The 18,220-nt window shown below is 43.5% G+C and overlaps 2 long non-coding RNA genes across 4 annotated transcripts in view; one reads left to right on the top strand and one right to left on the bottom strand.

Annotated features, from left to right (window-relative positions):
* The window catches only part of LOC101747340, a 132,329-nt gene that overhangs the window by 79,013 nt on the left and 35,096 nt on the right, over positions 1-18,220 (top strand). The window lies entirely within an intron of this gene.
* On the bottom strand, positions 10,787-13,027 carry LOC121111496. 2 transcript variants are annotated; one of them, XR_005862348.2, is made up of 3 exons: positions 12,852-13,027; positions 11,690-11,862; positions 10,787-10,924 (listed from the first exon to the last, which is right to left on the bottom strand). It is a non-coding gene; the product is annotated as an uncharacterized LOC121111496 (long non-coding RNA). The 2 variants fall into 2 exon arrangements; XR_005862349.2 differs by lacking the exon at positions 10,787-10,924 and adding an exon at positions 11,445-11,613.

Below are 18,220 nucleotides of genomic sequence, written 5' to 3' on the forward strand. Positions count from 1 at the left end.
TAAAAACAATGATCTTGAGATTACAGTGCTCTAAGAAACATTTAGCAGTGCCCTCCGCTCTCCTCTGCAGAGGACTTCCAAACTTTTCAGTGAAGCATTGAAAGACGTCCCGTGTAAGTGGTGATAAGACGAGAGGGAATGGCCTCAAGTTACACCAGGGGTCAGGCACTGGAATGGGCTGCCCAGGGAGGTGGTGGAATCGCAGTCCCTAAAGGTGTACAGGAAACATTTAGATGTTGTACTGAGGGACATAGCTTAATGGGAAATATTGGTGGTACGTGGACAGTTGGACTGGATGATCTTGAAGGTCTTTTCCAACCTTGGTGAGTCTATGATTCTATGACATCTGTCACTTACCAAGTAGGCTTAGAGGCAGGAGGCTTGCAGGTACCTATGCATGGGGAGACTTCCGAAAGAAGGCTTTGTTCCACCTCTCCAGAATCCTGTGGCAGGAAATAAAAGTGTAGCAAGGGATGTTACTTGCACCGCCTTCACGATGAGAGAAATAAGCCATTCATTTAGGGCTAAAGTAAGTACTGCAGGTCAAGATGCAGTAGATGTTCAGCTAGATCAAGGTGTCTGGTTAAACAGCACGGAGCAGTTGGATCACAGATAGGTAGATCTGAGGCAGAAATGATGGGGTGAAGTTGTGTGGCTTGTTACACAGAGTGGCAGAGGAGTGCCCCCACTATACAAATATCCCTACTCCTCTACTCTGTAAATCAGTAGAGAATTCAGCCATGTGAGGAGAGACAGAAAGCCTGGGTACGAGTTCTTTGCTACATGAGATCTCCTTTCCCTGCCTTCCACCCACATGTAACCATGCTGATGGTGACTCTGACATGCAGCTGTGGTTTTTTCTCGTCATAGCGAAAGAAATTAGGTGTCAGCTCATGGTCTCAACTGCTGTGCGGAGTTTTGAAATAAAACCAACAGTATGTGGCTGAACCTGCCTGATAAGAAGTTATTAAAAATAATGATGTCCTCATCACAGCAATGAGGAGATAAATGGTATGTTAAACGGCAAAGCACAGCATTGCATATTTCATGCTCTGTAATGACTGAAGAGTGCATCGCAATAAATGTTATTAAAGTAAGCACCAAAGGAGTTAAACGTGATGCTCTGCTACCTGTGCTGAGATCTCTTCAACTCACCTAATTCTTGAAGCATTGCCTTGTGCATAGCCGCTCTTCTGTACCCGTTGTAAAGAAGGGGAAAAAGCAGAAAGAAGTCAATCGTTGGTGATGAAAGACTGCACAATTAGCGGAGGGAGGAGAGTTCTTGCCTTGAAGCTTTCCCACTGCCTGTAAAAAATGAGCTGTAGGTTTTACACAGGTGGCATTAATTTTAAATGTCAGACCTGGACTTCATTCCCCCTTTTAATAGAAACGTCGGTGGCATTTTGCTGGGAAATCTTTTTGTTTCACCTTCTGCTTTGATACATTCAGACTGGCTTTCAATCTGGCCATCTACCTTTGTGTATTAATAGCTCTGTTGACTGAAGTTCTGCATCAGGCTTTTTCCAGAAGCCATGAATAAAACACGAGGGGCAGCCCAGGCACATTCTAGAAGATAAGCAACAAGGCTTAGCATGGAGTGAGCAAGTGCTGCAGTGCCAAAGGGGCAGGAAACAAAACTCCACATCCATAACAAGCAGAGAGCAGGATTAGCACTTAGGCCACTGGTGATTTTATGAAGAGAGAGTGCATTCTTTGCTGGTGAGGTAAAACAGAAGCTTGCAGACATATTACCCTACAAGTGAGGTAGATCTCAGGAAGCTGCATAAGCTTTGGAAAAAAAAATGATGATATCAGACTGATTTTCAGTGTGTTCAGTCATGTCAAGGTGTTCCACTGTATGCCGTCATACAGAGAACCTTTTGGACAAGTAAAATCTCTGTTTTTGTTGTTGTTGTTATTGTTGTTTTTCATTGTAGAAACTCCCATGACTCTGTCTCTCCTGAGATGGCATCTTAAGCACAGCTGCATAAAGAGGCTGCAGGGCCTGTGCAGCTGCTCAGGCTCCTCTGTAGGATGAGCTGAACAGTCCTGACATACACAATTACTCTGCTACACAGATGTAAGTGTGCGCTCTTTGCCTGGTAAAGAACTGGCTGGAGATCCAGGCCCAGAGAGTCATGGTGGAAGGGATTAAATTCAGCTGGTCACCAGACACCAGTGATGTTCCCCAGCAGTCAGTACTGGGACCTGTCCTGTTTAATATCTTTATTGATGACCTAAATGAGGGCATTGAGTGCACCCTCAGCAAGTTTGCCGATTATACCAAGTTGGGAAGCGTTGATCTGGCTGGGGGTAGGAAGGCCCTACAGAGGGATCTGGGCAGGCTGATTGCTTGGCTGAGGCCAATGAGATAAAGTTCAACAAGACCAACTGCCGGGTCCTACACTTTGACCACAACAACCCCAGGCAACGCTACAGGCTTGGGACAGAGTGACTGGAACACTGTGTGGAAGAAAAGGACCTGACGGTGCTGGTTGATGCTCAGCTGAACGTGAGCCAGCCCAGGCCAATGGCATCCTGGTTTGTATCAGAAGTAATGCAGCCAGAAAGAGCAGAAGGTGATCGTCCCCTGTGCTCAGCTCTGGTGAGGCCACAGCTCAGTGCTGTGTCCAGTTTTGGGGCCCTCACTACAAGAAAGACATTGAGGCCCTCATGTGTGTCTAGAGAAGGACAACAAAACTGGTGAGGGGTCTGGAGCACAAGTCTTATGGGAGCAGCTGAGGGAACTGGGATGGTTTAGTCCAGAGAAGAGAAGGCTCAGAGGCCCACATAGCTCTCTACAACTACCTGAAAGGAGGTAGTGATAGGATGAGAGGGAATGGCCTCAAGTTGCATCAGGAGAGATTCAGGTTGGATATTAGGAAAAAATTGTTCTCCAAAAGAGTAGTCATACGCTCGAATGGGCTGCCCAGGGAGGTAGTGGAGTCACCGTCCCTGGAGGTGTTTAAGAAACATGTAGGTGTTATACTGAGGGGCATGGTTTAGTGGGGAAATATTAGTGGTAGGTGGATGGTTGGACTGGTTAATCTGAGAGGTTTTTTTCCAACCTTGGTCATTCTATGATTCTAAGTGCATGTGGCGGTCTTCTCAGGGCTATGATATCAAACAGCTCTCTGGTACAGAAATAGCTACTGATGATGACTGAGTCATCAAGATGGAGACCTCCTTTTTTCTACTGGCATAATTGATGTTGCTTTGTAAACTGCTAATGCATAATTGTTTGCTGTGCAACCTTAGCTGAGAAGGTTCTGCTGGCATCTCATTCACACCAAGCCCTCACTGAGTATGTGTTTGCATGTGTTCAGACAAGTGAAAGAGGCTCAGGATTGGATTCCCAGATCTTGGCTCAGGATATGCACCAGATTTGGTTATCAGCTGGCCCTCTGCTTTAGCCTGCTAAGGAAAGAAGGGTGTGTAGTAGAATTGCAAGCATCATTTGAATCAGGTCAGTTTTAGCAACAAAAAACATGTGCAGTCTCTTTGGGCACAGTGTTTAAACTAGCTCCTACAGGACTCTGAACCAACTGTTGCACCAGAACACCCCGTGTTTGGAGTGGATATCAGATGCCATTGAGTTTAATGAGAGATGCTAAGTTTTACAAACGAGCGTAAAGAGATGGAAGTGACAAGCAAAGATATACCACAAAGCAGTTTGGCATTCATGGTCATTTTAAGGTGGTACAAGTATATAAAGCAAAGACTGGTGAGCAGTATGGCTCTAATAGTATGAAAACTCCATTTCCAGTGAAGCAATGGAGACACGAGAATGACTAGGTTTTAAAGCACAGTTTATTAAAATAAATGAAGACAGTTGACTGAGCAGTGACAGTTACAATTTGTATGTTGCGATGTGCAGCTGTTTGATTTAGGACCAGATTCTGATATTTGCATTAAGTAAAACAACTCAGGGAAACATCCAATGTGCATTAAGGTACCAACAAACAAGAGTGACAAAGTCTGTTCATTAAGGCACCATTCTTGATGAGAAGGACTGGTGTTTGCTGATAAGCAAAGTTACACTCATGAGCTTTTGTAGTGGTGATAAAAGCTAAAATATAACAGTACACAAGCAGTGATTTTGTTCTCAGATTCATGTAATATGTCCAGTTGCCAAACTCCTTGCAAGAGTGCTGCTGGCAAGGTGTGTTCTCTTTTGCAAAGCAAAGCCCAGGTCTGGGCTGGCAAAAATCCCAATTCACAGCTAAAAGAAAATTCTTGCTGTAATCCAAACCCAACTGAAAGGTTGTTCTGATCCAAACTTAACTACTTCCCATAGCCAGTTTTTGAAACTTTTAATTCATTGTCTTTAAATATTGCTTTCATAATGTTCTTCATTGCTTTTAAAAAAAACTTTGATCTCATGAGCTGAAAATATAACTGACAACATAAAAATAGAAGAGCTTATGATGTTTTTATTAATGCAAGTTTACTCAATGTCTTTGAAGGCTGTTATTCAGTCTGGGAAGCAAATTCAATGCCAGTGCATCTGTCTCCTATTTTTCCATTGAAACTTTTTCCTTCTCTATATCAGTTGTTGAAAGCTAGAGTTATTGCCTGTCCCCATTTCCTTTCCTTTGCCAGCATCTTCCAACAGCTACCAAACACCACATCATCCCACCAGCGCCTTTCAGTGGATTTTCTTATATTTCCTCCTTCTTCACTGCATCACTCTTTCAGAGAACTTTTACCTACTATCCAACCTGAACCTCCCCTGGTACAACTTAAGGCCATCATCTGTCATCCTAGATGCTGCTCAGAAGCACCCTTCTACCTCATGTTCTATGTTGGGATCTAAAAAAGTGGCAAGTAGAAATTCCTTCTTAAAAAAAGATGAGTTAAAATGGCATTTTTGACTGGATTCTAAAGCCTGATGAGCTCAAAGAAGCAAACCATCTTGCTCTCCCAAACCCCTTCGATTTTGCCAGTAATCCCAGAGCATGGGCTGTGAAAATGGTATCAGGAGGAAGAGATGAGGTGAGACACCCCCCACAGTCCTAAAGACGATAGAGGGATGTCCCAGAGCTGTGGCTGTGCTCCTGGAATGGATCCACCACGACAGACCCACCTATGGAGATCTGAAAGGCCTCGGGTAGCCCAAAAGATCCTCCACCTTGGAGGGGAGCTGGGCTGTTGGCTGGCTCTGAGATTGGCAGTAGAGGAGAAAGATGGGAAAACACCTGTTCACCTTCCCACTGAAACACAGGTCTTCCCTGCCTGGGGCCTGTTTGTTGTAAAATGGTAAAGGAGAGCCCTGAGTGGGAAGAGGAGAGACTGCAGGCTCTGCAGGCTGGGAGCAGGCAGGGGTACAGGGCTCCCTGGTGAGTTAAAAAAAATCACCAGGAAGGTGGTGATACAGCCTGGGAACCATTGCAGCAGAGCAAGCCTTGAGCTGGCAGATGTTCACTCACACGTGAGCTTCTGAGTTTGCAGGTCAACATGCATATTTACCATAAAATGTCAGCTCTTGCTCACAGGCTCTGAACTGCATTGGAAATGCTAGAAAGAGGGATGTTAATATATGAATTAACAGGAAGAGTCCAGGCAATATAAATCACTTCACACCCTTCCAGACGTAGGAAGCCCTGTGCAGGTTGACTGCAGCTGTGCGTCGCTGCCTGATGTGTTCCACAGGTAGCTGAGCCATACTGGGGTCTGGGAGCTCTGTGTCCTGAAGTACAACGAACCCTTGGCTGCTTTGTGGCTTTCATTTTGAAAGAGGGAAAGGGAGGAGCAGAGGAAGAGGAACTTTATCTCAGATGGGGAAATTTACCTCCAAGGTTCTTCCATGCTGAGGCCAAATACTTTCACAAAATTGAACTTTACAGTCTTTGTTCTGGGAGCCACTGTGTGAATCCCAATTAGCTTTGCTGCAGGCTGAAGGGGCTCAGCAGTTGAGTCATGACAGACTACAGGGAGTGATAGATCAGGAACCAAATCAATGCTGGTCAGCCTTGAGTGCTGCAGCTGAGGAGCACCATTAAGCAGCTGCCAAGGACCATTCCCTCCCCACTACGCTCTTCCACTTTGCTACATTAGTTATGGTTTTCGACAATGACCTCTCATGACTCAAGGGATTTTTTTAAGGGAAATTTCTCTTTTAAATTTCACGCACTACGAGTCTATTCGGATTCTGTCAGAGGTTAGTTCTACATTTGACTGAATTGCTTTAAATAAAATATAGATGTGGAAAATTAACCCTTCCCTTACCAAGCCTCTGTCTGGCGAGTTGAAGCTAAGAGAAGAATGAACCCATTCGTGGGAGCCATGGTGCTGGGGAGAAAGGTACACTCCTCGGGGCTTGCATGTGGTACAAAATCACTATAATGGCTGTAAACAGAAAGGATAATCAATCATTGCAAAAGCTGAGGATATCTTAACTTTTAAAGTAACACTTTTAAAATTCATAGAATTATAGAATCCTTTGAGTTGGAAGGAATCTTTAAAGATCATCAAGTGTGATTCCCCTACAGTGAACAGGGACGCCTACAGCTCAGTCAGGAGCTCAGAGTCTAGTCTAGCCTGGCCTTGAATGTCTCCAGGGATGGGGCTTCCAGCACATCTCTGGGCAATCTGTTCCATGCAGTAGGAAAGAGTGCTAGAAAACAGCTCAGAAATGTGTTAAGAAAGAAATAACAATTGGTGGCAGTGGGTTGGCTAGAGATGGACATGAATGAGCTAGCGTGCTTATTTCCAGTACGTGTCCCTGTTCTGGAGTTAGAGATAGCTTTAGTGGGTTGGTATTTGTGGTGCTCAATTAATGATGCCCATTAACTTCAATAAACTTCAGTTTCAGTTTTCCAGACAACACTCTTGCATGCATTTTCTGCTGGCCCACAGATACAAGAACAAGAGCTCTGATTCCACTTCTCCTGATGTTTTACTTCCATAGCTTGGCAAGAAATTATCTTATATTAACGTCTAACAGTTTTGGATCACTCAAAGACGCAAGGAATAAGCCAAAAATCACTGGGGATGATCACAATCCTTTCCTCTGCTGGCTCTACAAACAGTTTGGTTTTTTGCTCTTGTATCTGACAGACTGTGAAATTACTGTCTCACTGTTTATAGGGCAAATAAATAGCTTAATATTGTTGGGCTGTGTTGAAATATCTGCACTACAAAAGAAGATTGGGTTTTCAAGTGGTTCTCATGGAAATTGCTCTGAAATAGTCTCTACATCTCTCGTAGTTGTATGTTTTCCTTTCCTTTGGCTTTACATGTGAGCAGGAAACAGGACTTTGTTTCTTGCATCTCTTCTTCCTGTAAACACCAAAGCTGTTGTGTCATCTTGGCTGAAAAAAAAGATGCTGTAATATTAATTTACAGATAGTTTTTAAAAGGGATTGATGTTTAAAAATGAAATGAAAACATTGTAAGTGAACACAGATTTTAGTTTTTCAGAATACAGTGCCTTTCTGCTGCTGTTCAGTTATTTTCTACTTTGAATACCACCAGAAGGCTTAAATAAGGAAAGCACTCAAATACTCACTATCCTAAGAAAAAAAAACATCTGAAGACTTTAATGTCCTATTGAAAAATCAAAGAAGAAAAAAAAAAAGCCATTGTCTTGGACATCAGCGTACCACCAGGCTCTGCAGCATCTTTGCCTGCCTGGGGGTTTTGGCTACCCACATGCAAAATCAGCTCTGATGTGGTGCAGGTGAGTTTGGACCTGCCTCATCACTATGGACTCATCACCTGCCCAAGGAACTTTAGACTGGCCCTTTTTGCTGACACCCAACCCACCCTGCCTTTCTTGCGTGGGCACAAAGGACTGCAGCAGCTTCAGTGGAAACTGCCCTGTTATCTCGCTGTTTGATGCCTGTGACTCCTAGCTCATCCTTGCAGATCAGCTTGCTGACACATGGTAAGAACATGTATTTATAATTAAATAGCCCAACTGATCAAATAGCCTAGTTGATCAGGCCTCGCCTCAAACTAAATATGTTTCTGCATGTAGTACTGTTACCATTTCTTCTTTATTCCATCATCTCACAGGAGGTAGTTTAAAAAAACCTAGTTTCAAGCTTGAATTTATTTTTGACTCACTCATTTATTCTTTGTCAGTGTTGTCCTTTAGTGTAAGTAGCTCTTCTTAATTCTTTGTGTTTACCCTCCCTCTTTACCCCACTTTAATTTGAATTTACTGGCAGCAAGTTCAGTCTTGATTTTGCAACATTAAATGTGCCTTAATGGTATCCTCACTGATCAGCTAGCTCCTCCAGAGCCTCTATTATTCTAACAACTCTTCTCTACACCCATTGCAGTTTTGATAAGTCTTTCCCCATCTGGGGTGATAAGGCTTGGAAATGATGTTCTAGATGACCTCTTGCCCAGGCACTGCCTTCAGAAGCATTTGCTTCCCTTCCCTGAGGACGAATTATCATAGATAATTATCATTATCTATGATCATGCTCATTATCATTATTATAAATCTGGATGAATTATCATAGAATCACCAAGGTAGGAAGAGACCTCCAAAATCAACCAGTCCAACCATCCACCTACCACCAATACTTACACACTGAACCATGTCCCAACATCTAAACATTTCTTGCACACAGTGACACAACCACCTCCCTGGGCAGCCCATTCCAGCACTTTACCAGTCTTTCAGAGAAGAAAATTTTCCAACCTGAATCTCCTCTGGCAAACCTTGAGGCCATTCCCTCTCATCCTATTTCTAGTTACATGGGAGCAGAGGCCTGCACCTTTCTACAACCTCCTTTCTGGCAGTTGTACAGAGCAATGTGTTCTCAAGACTTCTCTTCTCTAGACTGACCCATCCCCATTCCTTCAGCCACTCCTCATAAGACTTCTGCTCCAGACCTCTCACCAGCTTTGCTGTCCTATTTAATACATACTAAAGACAATAGAATCAGGTAGTGTGACCTAGTTATGTTTTTAATCACTTATAGATAATAAGTGTTGAATTGAAGCAATGCTGTTCCATAGCATTAATCTTGAAAATCATTCCCTTTATTTACCTGTATCAGTGCTGTCCTGAGTGGGGAAAGTCTCATGGAAGACATAAGTCCTGGAACTATGGAGAGCTCCCAGGTAGATGTGTCCTCCTTTCATCATAAGCGGAGGCAGGAGTTTAACCTAGCTCTCCCAAGTCCAAGGAAGAGACAGATGCTGCAATGAAGCAATTAGCCTTTTCTAGGTTTAATACCTTCAAGAGTAACTGAAAATTGTAAACTCCAGATCAGTCTGGACTGTTTCTTGTTTAGCTTGTATTAAGCTTGTTGCACTGACGAAAAAAGAGGGAAAAAAAGAAGAGCTAATGCCAGTCCTTGAGTAGTTTGCCCCTAACAGCCATCAGGGAAGACTGACAAATCTACTCATTTGCAGTCTTCTTGATCCCATTAAGTACAGATAAATGGCTATGAGCAAGGAAGAAACACAGCTTCAGCATTCATACAGTGGAATAATACAGCTGCTTCTTAGGAGGGCTGGTGGCTGGTTAAGCAGAAATGACTGCAGTCACAGCCCACATGGCTCATATTCTCTTATTACCCAGACTTAGTGCAGTAGATGCACCTTATTGTTTTCTCGCAGATTGATTCCATGGTGACGACGGCCTAGAGATATCGTTCACTTTGGTCAGTGAGAAGGCAGGAAGATTTTGAAACGATATTCCTCTTTTTATGTTTTATATGTAATACATTCCCTTAAATAGTTAGCACCAGAGGAGTAACACGAGGTCGGTGCTAAACTTATTACATGAAAATTACACTTCATAATGATCTGAACTTTAGAAATTATCTGCTTCCTACTTCAGAAATGAGAGAGCTCCATTCCTTCCTACATCTCATTTGTTTCAAGGCAGAGAATGGAAATGGTATCAATTTTTCTGCCAGCTTATTAAAACATGTTTTTATTAACAAGTAATTGCATTGAGTCTTGGAAAGGATTAGCAGCAGCAGCAGAACATACTTCTGGAAAGCTGAAAAATGTATCTCAGATCCCTTTGAATAAAAATGTAAAATTGCTCCAGGAGCGTATTTTTCCTTACTTGAGCACCGGATGGGAGAATTTTATATAAGTTCTACTGCTGAGAGCTGTTTTAAATCTCTTTTTGAACTCACAGTAATCTGTGAAGTAAAAGCGTGTCTGGGTGAAATGAGACCATGCACCCTTTTTGAGACAAAACAAGTACAAAGTTTCAGGAAGCTTAACAAATCCACATTAAATTCAGAGGGAAGTCTACGTTTTAGCTCTGTATGGGTTTTATTTCCCATTCTTGAATGGATCACCAGGGGATGGATAATCTTTCCTATGGTAATCTTTCCAGGACAGTCTCCTACATGGATGTAACTATAACCCTGTAAAGGTGCCAGTGGGTTAGGAAAAAAATCACTGCTATGTGAGACTGAAATGCGTCACTTCAACTAGCTTGTCAGAAAGAAAATTGAGGAGTGACTTTATTGTCCTACGTAACATGAAGGCAGAGGGATAACACCAGATGCTGAAGGACTCTTTGGTCTTGCAGAGAAGGGCAAAGCAAAAATAGTGGTTGGAACATAGAGTCAGGTAAAAAGTCAGTTGGTTCTTTCCAGGTTAGAGTCATTGGAACAATTTGCCAGAGGATGTGGTGGATTCTGGATCTGCATTGGAGTCTTGATTGCCATCGTGAAAGATACACAGTCCTGAACTCAAAACAGGGTGTAAGTGCCAGCTGAACAATCTGACAGTCCCACTCAGTTGTGAACACCAATGATGTTTCATCCATGATCCAGCAGAATGAGTGTGGGTCTGGAGGCCAGCATGTGGGCTCCCATCTGACCGCCCATCTGGAGCATCTGCATTTGGCAAGTGGGCATGCCAGCAGAGCATCTTCTGAACAGGTTGTGTCTTTTATGGAATGAGCTGGACTTCATGTACGTCATTGCTGCAACACCTGTTCCTTGGCCAACAAATGAAAGCAGGAAATTTGTGAAGGATACAAAGCAAGCAGCCTGGGAGGAAAATAGATGCCACTTGGATGGAAATTTTCATCTATTGAAAAAAGATGCCTGTTTTTGTAGAAAACAGGCTGTTAAGTATGTTTGTTATTTTTAGCCAATAATGCATTTGATGAAAGAGTGCACTTGATAAGGAACAGCCTCGGATGTGAGGGAGACAGGACAACAGCAGGTTGTCATTAAGGCCTGTTTGATTGGCAGCTGTAAAAGTAAATAGCACTGCTGCTTTTGGTTAACAAGCAGCAAGTGGGGAGATGGAACAAACTTTCAGGTCATAAAACAAATGGAAAGCTTAACCAACATCAAAGTGTCGTTTGGTGTTTTATTTGTACAAAAAAGAAAAAAAAAAGCTGGGATTTCATATTTCTGCAGTTCTTGTACAGTCTCCATCAGACCCACCTACAAGAAAGAATGGTACTGTACAGAGGGAAAGTGGTTTAACATCTTGTTTGTATGTGTTCCACCTTCCCTGTAAATCCCTGTCCTTCAGGGAGCTGGGGCCACAAGCATATTGCTCAGGCAAAGGGCTGCAGTCATTAGGTCACCCTTCAGTCGGGCACCATGGCCCCGTATCCAGCTTCATTCCATTAGAAGGCAGTGCAAGGACCACTGTCAGTCCCATTCCCTAGAACCAGAATGATGATAATAGGAAATAAAGGACAACATTTAAAACTCAAAGGTTGGAAATAATCACAACTCACAGAGTTTGTTGCTTGTAGATGGTTTCAGTGTCACCCATGCCCTCAGTCCTAGGCTGGTGCGGGTCACAGGCTGTTTGCTCTTCTCCTCTTCTCAGGGATGAACTTGAGCTTACAGTTTTCACATTTTCTCATTCTAATTGTGAACAGAAATTCCATACGATCTCCTTATTGTACTGTTAAAATAAAATAAAGCTTGTTTTTCAAACACAGCATCAGACTTGCCCTTGATGTTACGCTGTAGTCTTCATGCTCTTTCACTTTTACTAAGCAACCTGACCGAGCTGTCATCCTGTAATTCAACCCAAAGACTAGCAAGGTGAGAAAATGGTAAATAACGTTGTTTAACTTAAAGAAAGACCACTGAATAGAGGTTTGGTACGAAGATGCTCTAATGCTTCAGGGGAAAATAATTGTTTTTTTAATGGCTCTTCGTAATGCAAAGCCAATGGAACCTTGTGTAATTAGTCAGTTGGAGGATCCAAAGTTTATTTTTTTTTAGGGCTGTATCTTTTAGCTATTGGAAAAAACCTCTACGTATACAATATTTGAATAAACAAACAAACAAAGAAAAAACAACTCATAAAATATTCAACAAAGGGAAAACTCCTGCAAAAAGGAAAAAGGAATGTAAAGACATTTGGTTTCTTCTTGCTGATCACACTTGTACAGAAAGATGGCCATCTGATTGCCTGGTGCTTTCGGATGACTCTATCAGCATACGCTGCTCTTTTATTGTTATTATTATTATCATTTTTCCCCTGCTCTCCCCTGCCTCCTGCCCATAACAGAGGTGAGGGAAATCATTCCAACAGCAATCCCAGAACTAGTAATAATCAAAGAACTGTTCTTATTTCAGAATCAAAGGGAAAAAATCATTGCTCCTTTTTTTTCCCTCCTGTACTCTACTCTTAACATGATACATTACAGCCGCTTTTTACATTCCTGTTCCTTTTGGGGTAGGTGATGATATGGGGGCTATATGATGGATTGCACAGTGAAGCAGGAGTTCCCCCTTCTGTGCTTGGCTGGATGCACATGAGGAGGACATTGTACGTCAGCAGCACTTTTGTCTTCTCCCACAGCAGTGCAGAAAGGTGCCAAGAGGGGCAGGCTCAGTGTCACCCCCTGCACCAGGGCCACCCTGTGCTCTGTCCTTACTCACATTCCTCAGCTGACTCTTCTTTGCCATCTTCTGTCTCATTTTCCACTCCCCGGGTCACGCTGCTTAGTGGCTTTGAATTGGAACGTGACACCTGATTTAGTTTTTCTTTGCAAGGTCATCTAAAATGTTTGCAGCTTCCTGCAGTAAACAGAAGCCAAAGAGGAGGAGGGATTCTAGATGTCTGCTTATGTCATCATAATACAGCTTTAGTTCTCATTTTGCAAATTCTGGAAGTTGTGCCAGGGGCGTTCAGGTTGGATACTGGGAAGAATTTCTTCTCAGTAAGAGTGGTGATTGATTGGCACAGGCTGCCCAGGGGGGTGGTGGTGTTATCATCCCTGGAGGGGTTCAAGAACCGTGGTGATGTGGCACTGAGAGACATGGTCATGGTGGGGATGGGCTGATGGACTGGGTGATCTTAGTGGTTTTTTCCAACCATTATGATCCTATGATTCTTAAGTATCAGTATGATGGCAAAGCTCAGGGCAGATGAGCCCTAATATGCAGGTGTTTGCTTAACCCCTTGCAACCTTCAGCTTCTCTGCTTTGCTTCCCTCCTTCCTCAATGACCACTGCCTTTCCAAACTCTGTCTGCTTGTCCATGTGTCCCAAAGGCCCATAGTGCCTCCTGCCCCTTCCCAAGTGCAGGCACAGCAGTGCTGCCAGCCTCCTGCTGCTCCATCCCCACTGCTGAGCTTTGCAAGGAAGCTGAGTGGGGATTTGTGCAAATTCTTGGGGCTACATTTAGCCTGCTGGGTGTGAGGCCGCTTCCTCCCAGTTGCATTCTCCATTTGTAGCTCGGCACTGCATTTATTGTCTTTCAGCAATTGCACAGCAGAAGGCTCTGGGGACTGAAGGCTGTGTTCTGATCCTCAGCTCCTCCTCAGAGCTAATAAATAAGTTAGCTGCTGCTTTGTATTACAGCCTGGGAGTCTGCACCACTCGGAGGTGTATTTCATTGGCATGGGTAATTAGCAAATATTACCCCAGCGCTATGATTTGCTGTTTGTTTTCCCTCTGAAGCAAATAGATATAAATTGTTTAAAAGGCCAAACCTGTGCAAGAGAAATTATCCAGGCACCCAAGTACCAGCTTCTAGCAATTAAAGAGATATTGCCATCAGCAACGACTATTGTCACTTTTAAAGGGTGCAGCTGCTTGTGGGTACAGCACTCTCCCAGCAACACCGGTATGCCTGGCCAGCAGGCACTGGGTGGGCTGGGAGCTGCCACTGCTGCACTGAGGCTGTTTGTCTTGGAGGTCTCCAGGCAGATTTGTCTCTCAGTTACTGCTGCTGCTGTTCTGAAGGCAACCTGACTAGGTTTTCCTTCTTTCAGCCAGCTGCCTGTTGCCCTTGGGAGCTGTGGTGGGGTCCGATGCTGCCCTGCAGTTCTGCTCCCTGGTATAGAGGGACAGAGCCCCTTTGCTGCTGTCGGTGCTGCTCATTTTCTACTTCACAAAACAAAGGCAGAGCGTCACCATGAGATTCTCTGCCACTGCCTCCTCTCCTGCCAGGAGCCCCAAGCTTGTCACTGCATAAAATTACTCATTGTCCCTCATAGTAAACCAGCAAACTCCAAGTGCATCTTTTAAAAAGACACACCAGACGACCGTGGAGGCATCAGCCTCATCTTTCCCTGTCCTAAGTCAGTTTCCCTAGGAAACTTTCTGGATACTGCAGTCAAACAACATAAGGAGGCCAGGAACATCATCCTTACCCCAAAAGTTGTGTCCTTACCCTCAAAGTTCTGCTACTGGTAGGTGAGGCAGCCTTTTGGCCTTCTTCCCTCATCTGCCTTCTATGCCAGGAAGTGACACAACTGGAGTTTGTAGGCGGCTCCTTAAACCCACACATAGGTATGACCTCACTAGGCAAGTCTCCCTGTCCACTTCAGTCAACACACCTCTACAGTGCCTGACCTTCACTCAGATAGAAGATCCCTGAAGTGACCAAACCAATGCCCATCCACTCTAGTGGTGTGTCTTTGATAGACACCAGGGTTTCATCTTTGGCAGTTTTCAGACAAACAGCCATCAAGATCCTTGTGCACGCTGCAAGCAAGAAATAGGACCCAGTGTTCTCACCCCACACTGTTTTCTTGGCCCCACTGGAGCAAGCCTTGTATGGTTTCCCCTTAACCCATGCAGAAAAAATAGAGTTATTCTTTCTACTTGCAGTGTTTATGGCCACACAACACCCAAGGTTTTGTCCAGAACTTGTACTGAGCGATTAAGAAGATGCAGTGCAGCAGAGCTACCTGCGTGAGGGACTGTCATGAATGTTTAGCTGAGATGGAGCTGAGCAAGAGACAATAAAGCAGCCTCCAGCCTCCATTTGTAATTACCCAGTGGGAAGGAAGTTAAAATGACAGGATTTAAGTTTTCCCTATCTCCTGGTGACATGTAGAGATGGGGTCACACTTGGCAAAGGCAAAGCAATCAGCCAAGCATAAAAGCTCACAGAGCCCCATTTCTTGCTGCATGGCATTGCCAGTGGGCTCTCACCTTCTCCTTTCCCTTCGACAGGTATGCCATTCATTTCATTAGCCCCACGTGAGTTACACTGCAGACAATGACATAATTGAATTTAAACAAACTAGACTGGGCTCTCCTATGGTCTAGTGAACATTTATGTCACTCAAGCACCAGGAGACCTCCAGAAGGGTTTGGGTTTTTTGTCCTTTCTTCCTTCTCTTAAATACCTCAAAAAATCAAATGTCAATAGCATTTTCTAGTGTAAACAGCTCCAGCGGAGCTGCACTGAGATTTGGGCGGTCAGATGCTTCCTGTGTACAGTGAAGAGAGATTAGTTTTAGTTTAAAGGCAGGGCCATGAAGCTCCCCACAGGCATCTCAGGCAACGCTAATTCTTCCTGACTCAAGTGGATGAAAGATTATGTCACAAATGATTACATTTAAAGGAAATATCTCCTCCCCAGAGGGTGGTGGTTTGTTCTTATCTAGAGTTTAGTCCTAAGAGATTAAGAATATGTTGCTTAGATCAAGAGATCTGTACTTGCATCGTGTTAGATGTTGCTTAGGTAACTGAGGAGAGGGGAGCAGGGGGTGCTGTGGCTTTTTCTTGCTGTGTGGAAAACTGTCCTAATGCAATAGGGCCAGACTCCTGACTGCATAACCTCACGCTGTTGCAACTTACAGTAGAATAAATATGACTGTGTTGTGTTGGCCTTGAATAGAAACTTTGGATCTGAACAGTGGTTTTATGGAAAATCATGTAAAGGATCTGGAACTTGTACTGATGCAGCTTCTCACCCGCAGGCTGTTCTCAGTACCCAAAGTGCTTCTTCTTTAACCACAACAGAAGGAATGAGTCCACTCAATGGCTGAGTACAACCCTGAGCATGGAGAATCGATGCCCGACTGATTTCATCCCAAAGCTTAAATGAGATACAACCAACCTGCATGCCTTTGGCCCCCTTGGTAACTTGGGGATTCTTCAAGAGAGCACTTAAGCTAGTGCTGAAACCCACTGCAGGCAGGTAGCAGCTACAGCAGGTTCCAAGGAGATGTTAATGGTTAAGTCCAGCTACTAAGAAGAATTAGCATTGAAGAAGGTCTTGTGCTTTTTTCTTTCATCTTCTGAATGTCACTTCATGGCCACACATTGAGAATTGCCTCCCTGCACCATTTCATTAGTGGAGTTCTTCTCACTCTGCATTAAACAAACATGCACGGTGTTTGTGATAAATGTTGCACGCGTTGTTGTGCTGAAATGACGAGCAAAATTCCTTAGTGAAGTAATTAAGATGTGGGTCACAGGTTTTTATATATCAAGTCCGACGTTATTCCACTGTGCAAAAATTCTGCTCTCGGCCTTTCATCGAGAAATTTCATTTGTTTGGAAAACCCCTTAATCAATAAATCCCAATTAAAATCATATGTCAGATAACTAGCAGTCCTTAAGATGTTTTGGTTTTATACCCACGAGGGTTCTGGTTTACTGATGACATAAGTGTATTTACTGACTAGATCAATAGCCTGCTCAATACCTGTTTTTTTTTCTGCCAAGGTCACAGGGATTTGGCTGGAAATAATTAGAACTGTTTGTGATGATGGATTTTTCTGAAACCTGCTGTAATAACTGAAGAAACTCCTGCTTGGGGAACTTGAGGCACAAACAAAGCTGTATTTAGTTCAATGTGCTGTAAAATCTTCCAAGCCCTGATTCATAAATAGACTCAAATTTTCTATGACCTGACCTCCAAAACCTGGCATCCACAGGGCCGCAGTAGGTATGTGTCTACAGCTGATACATAGAATCATATCACATTTACAGGATTTCCATTTTCAGGTGTGGTGGTTCTTGCCTGCAGTTGCCTGTGAGAAACATTGAGGTTCAGTAGTTTTCTGCTAGCCCAGAAACTTTGGAACTTCAGACCTGTGGGTTAGTTGGGTTATATAGCATTGCAAAGGGGATTTAGGGAGGATAAAGGTCTCCTCCTTTCATTCATAATCTGTTAACTGCCTTGTGTGGGCCTTGTTACACTATTCCCCATAGCCATGTAGATGATGGCAAAGGTAGATACTTCTTTGAAGCACTATATACTTTCATCAGTTATATAAATGTCAGTTTAAATAGTGAGGGTGGTTAATAAATCCCTGTGTTTCTCTTAGAATTGCACCACCAACAGTAGATTTCTCAACGCCCCAAGGCCACTGGGAGTGGTGATAGAGTGGCTTATGGGAAGCAAAGAATCTGAAAATAATGGAAAATGTGGAAAGCAGCCAGTCTTCTTTTATGATGAAGAGGCTCTAATAAAGACTAAATGCTTCTCTGAATTGTGGTTTCAAAAACTTCTTCAAACCAATAAAGGCACTAAGAACACATTTGATTTAACCTTAAACACAAATACCTCAATTACTCTGTTAGAGCAGGCTAGTGTGCACTCGGTGAAGTTCTTCTGTCATTACTTCCACGGTGTTTTGTCTCTCAGTGAGACTCGCACTTACTACTTTTTTCCTCTTGTCCTTGCAATGTTTACTGCAAGGGTCAACCAGGTCCCCTTTCTCTCCACAGATTGCTGTGCAATGAATCTCCACTTGTCGGAGGTCATCATGTTAGCATACGCCTTCATTGTGTTGCACAGCTCACTAATGACTACATCTGACTTCTGCATCCCACCCTTTCCCCAGGATGTCTGTTTTCCTGTGTGCACAGAAGTCGTGCCCATTTATTGCTGGGATAGAACAATAATTAGGATTTTTTTCCACTTGAATTATAGTTTTTACCCTGTTGCTCACTGTTGCGCAGAAATATACTGGGGAGTAAACACAACTTGATTGCAATGACAAAAAAGAAATATCTATCTTCATAGATACCTTCAGTAGGAGTATAGTCTCAAAACTGAT

Source organism: Gallus gallus, chromosome 9 (assembly GCF_016699485.2).
Source record: "Gallus gallus isolate bGalGal1 chromosome 9, bGalGal1.mat.broiler.GRCg7b, whole genome shotgun sequence".
Lineage (NCBI taxonomy): Eukaryota > Metazoa > Chordata > Aves > Galliformes > Phasianidae > Gallus > Gallus gallus.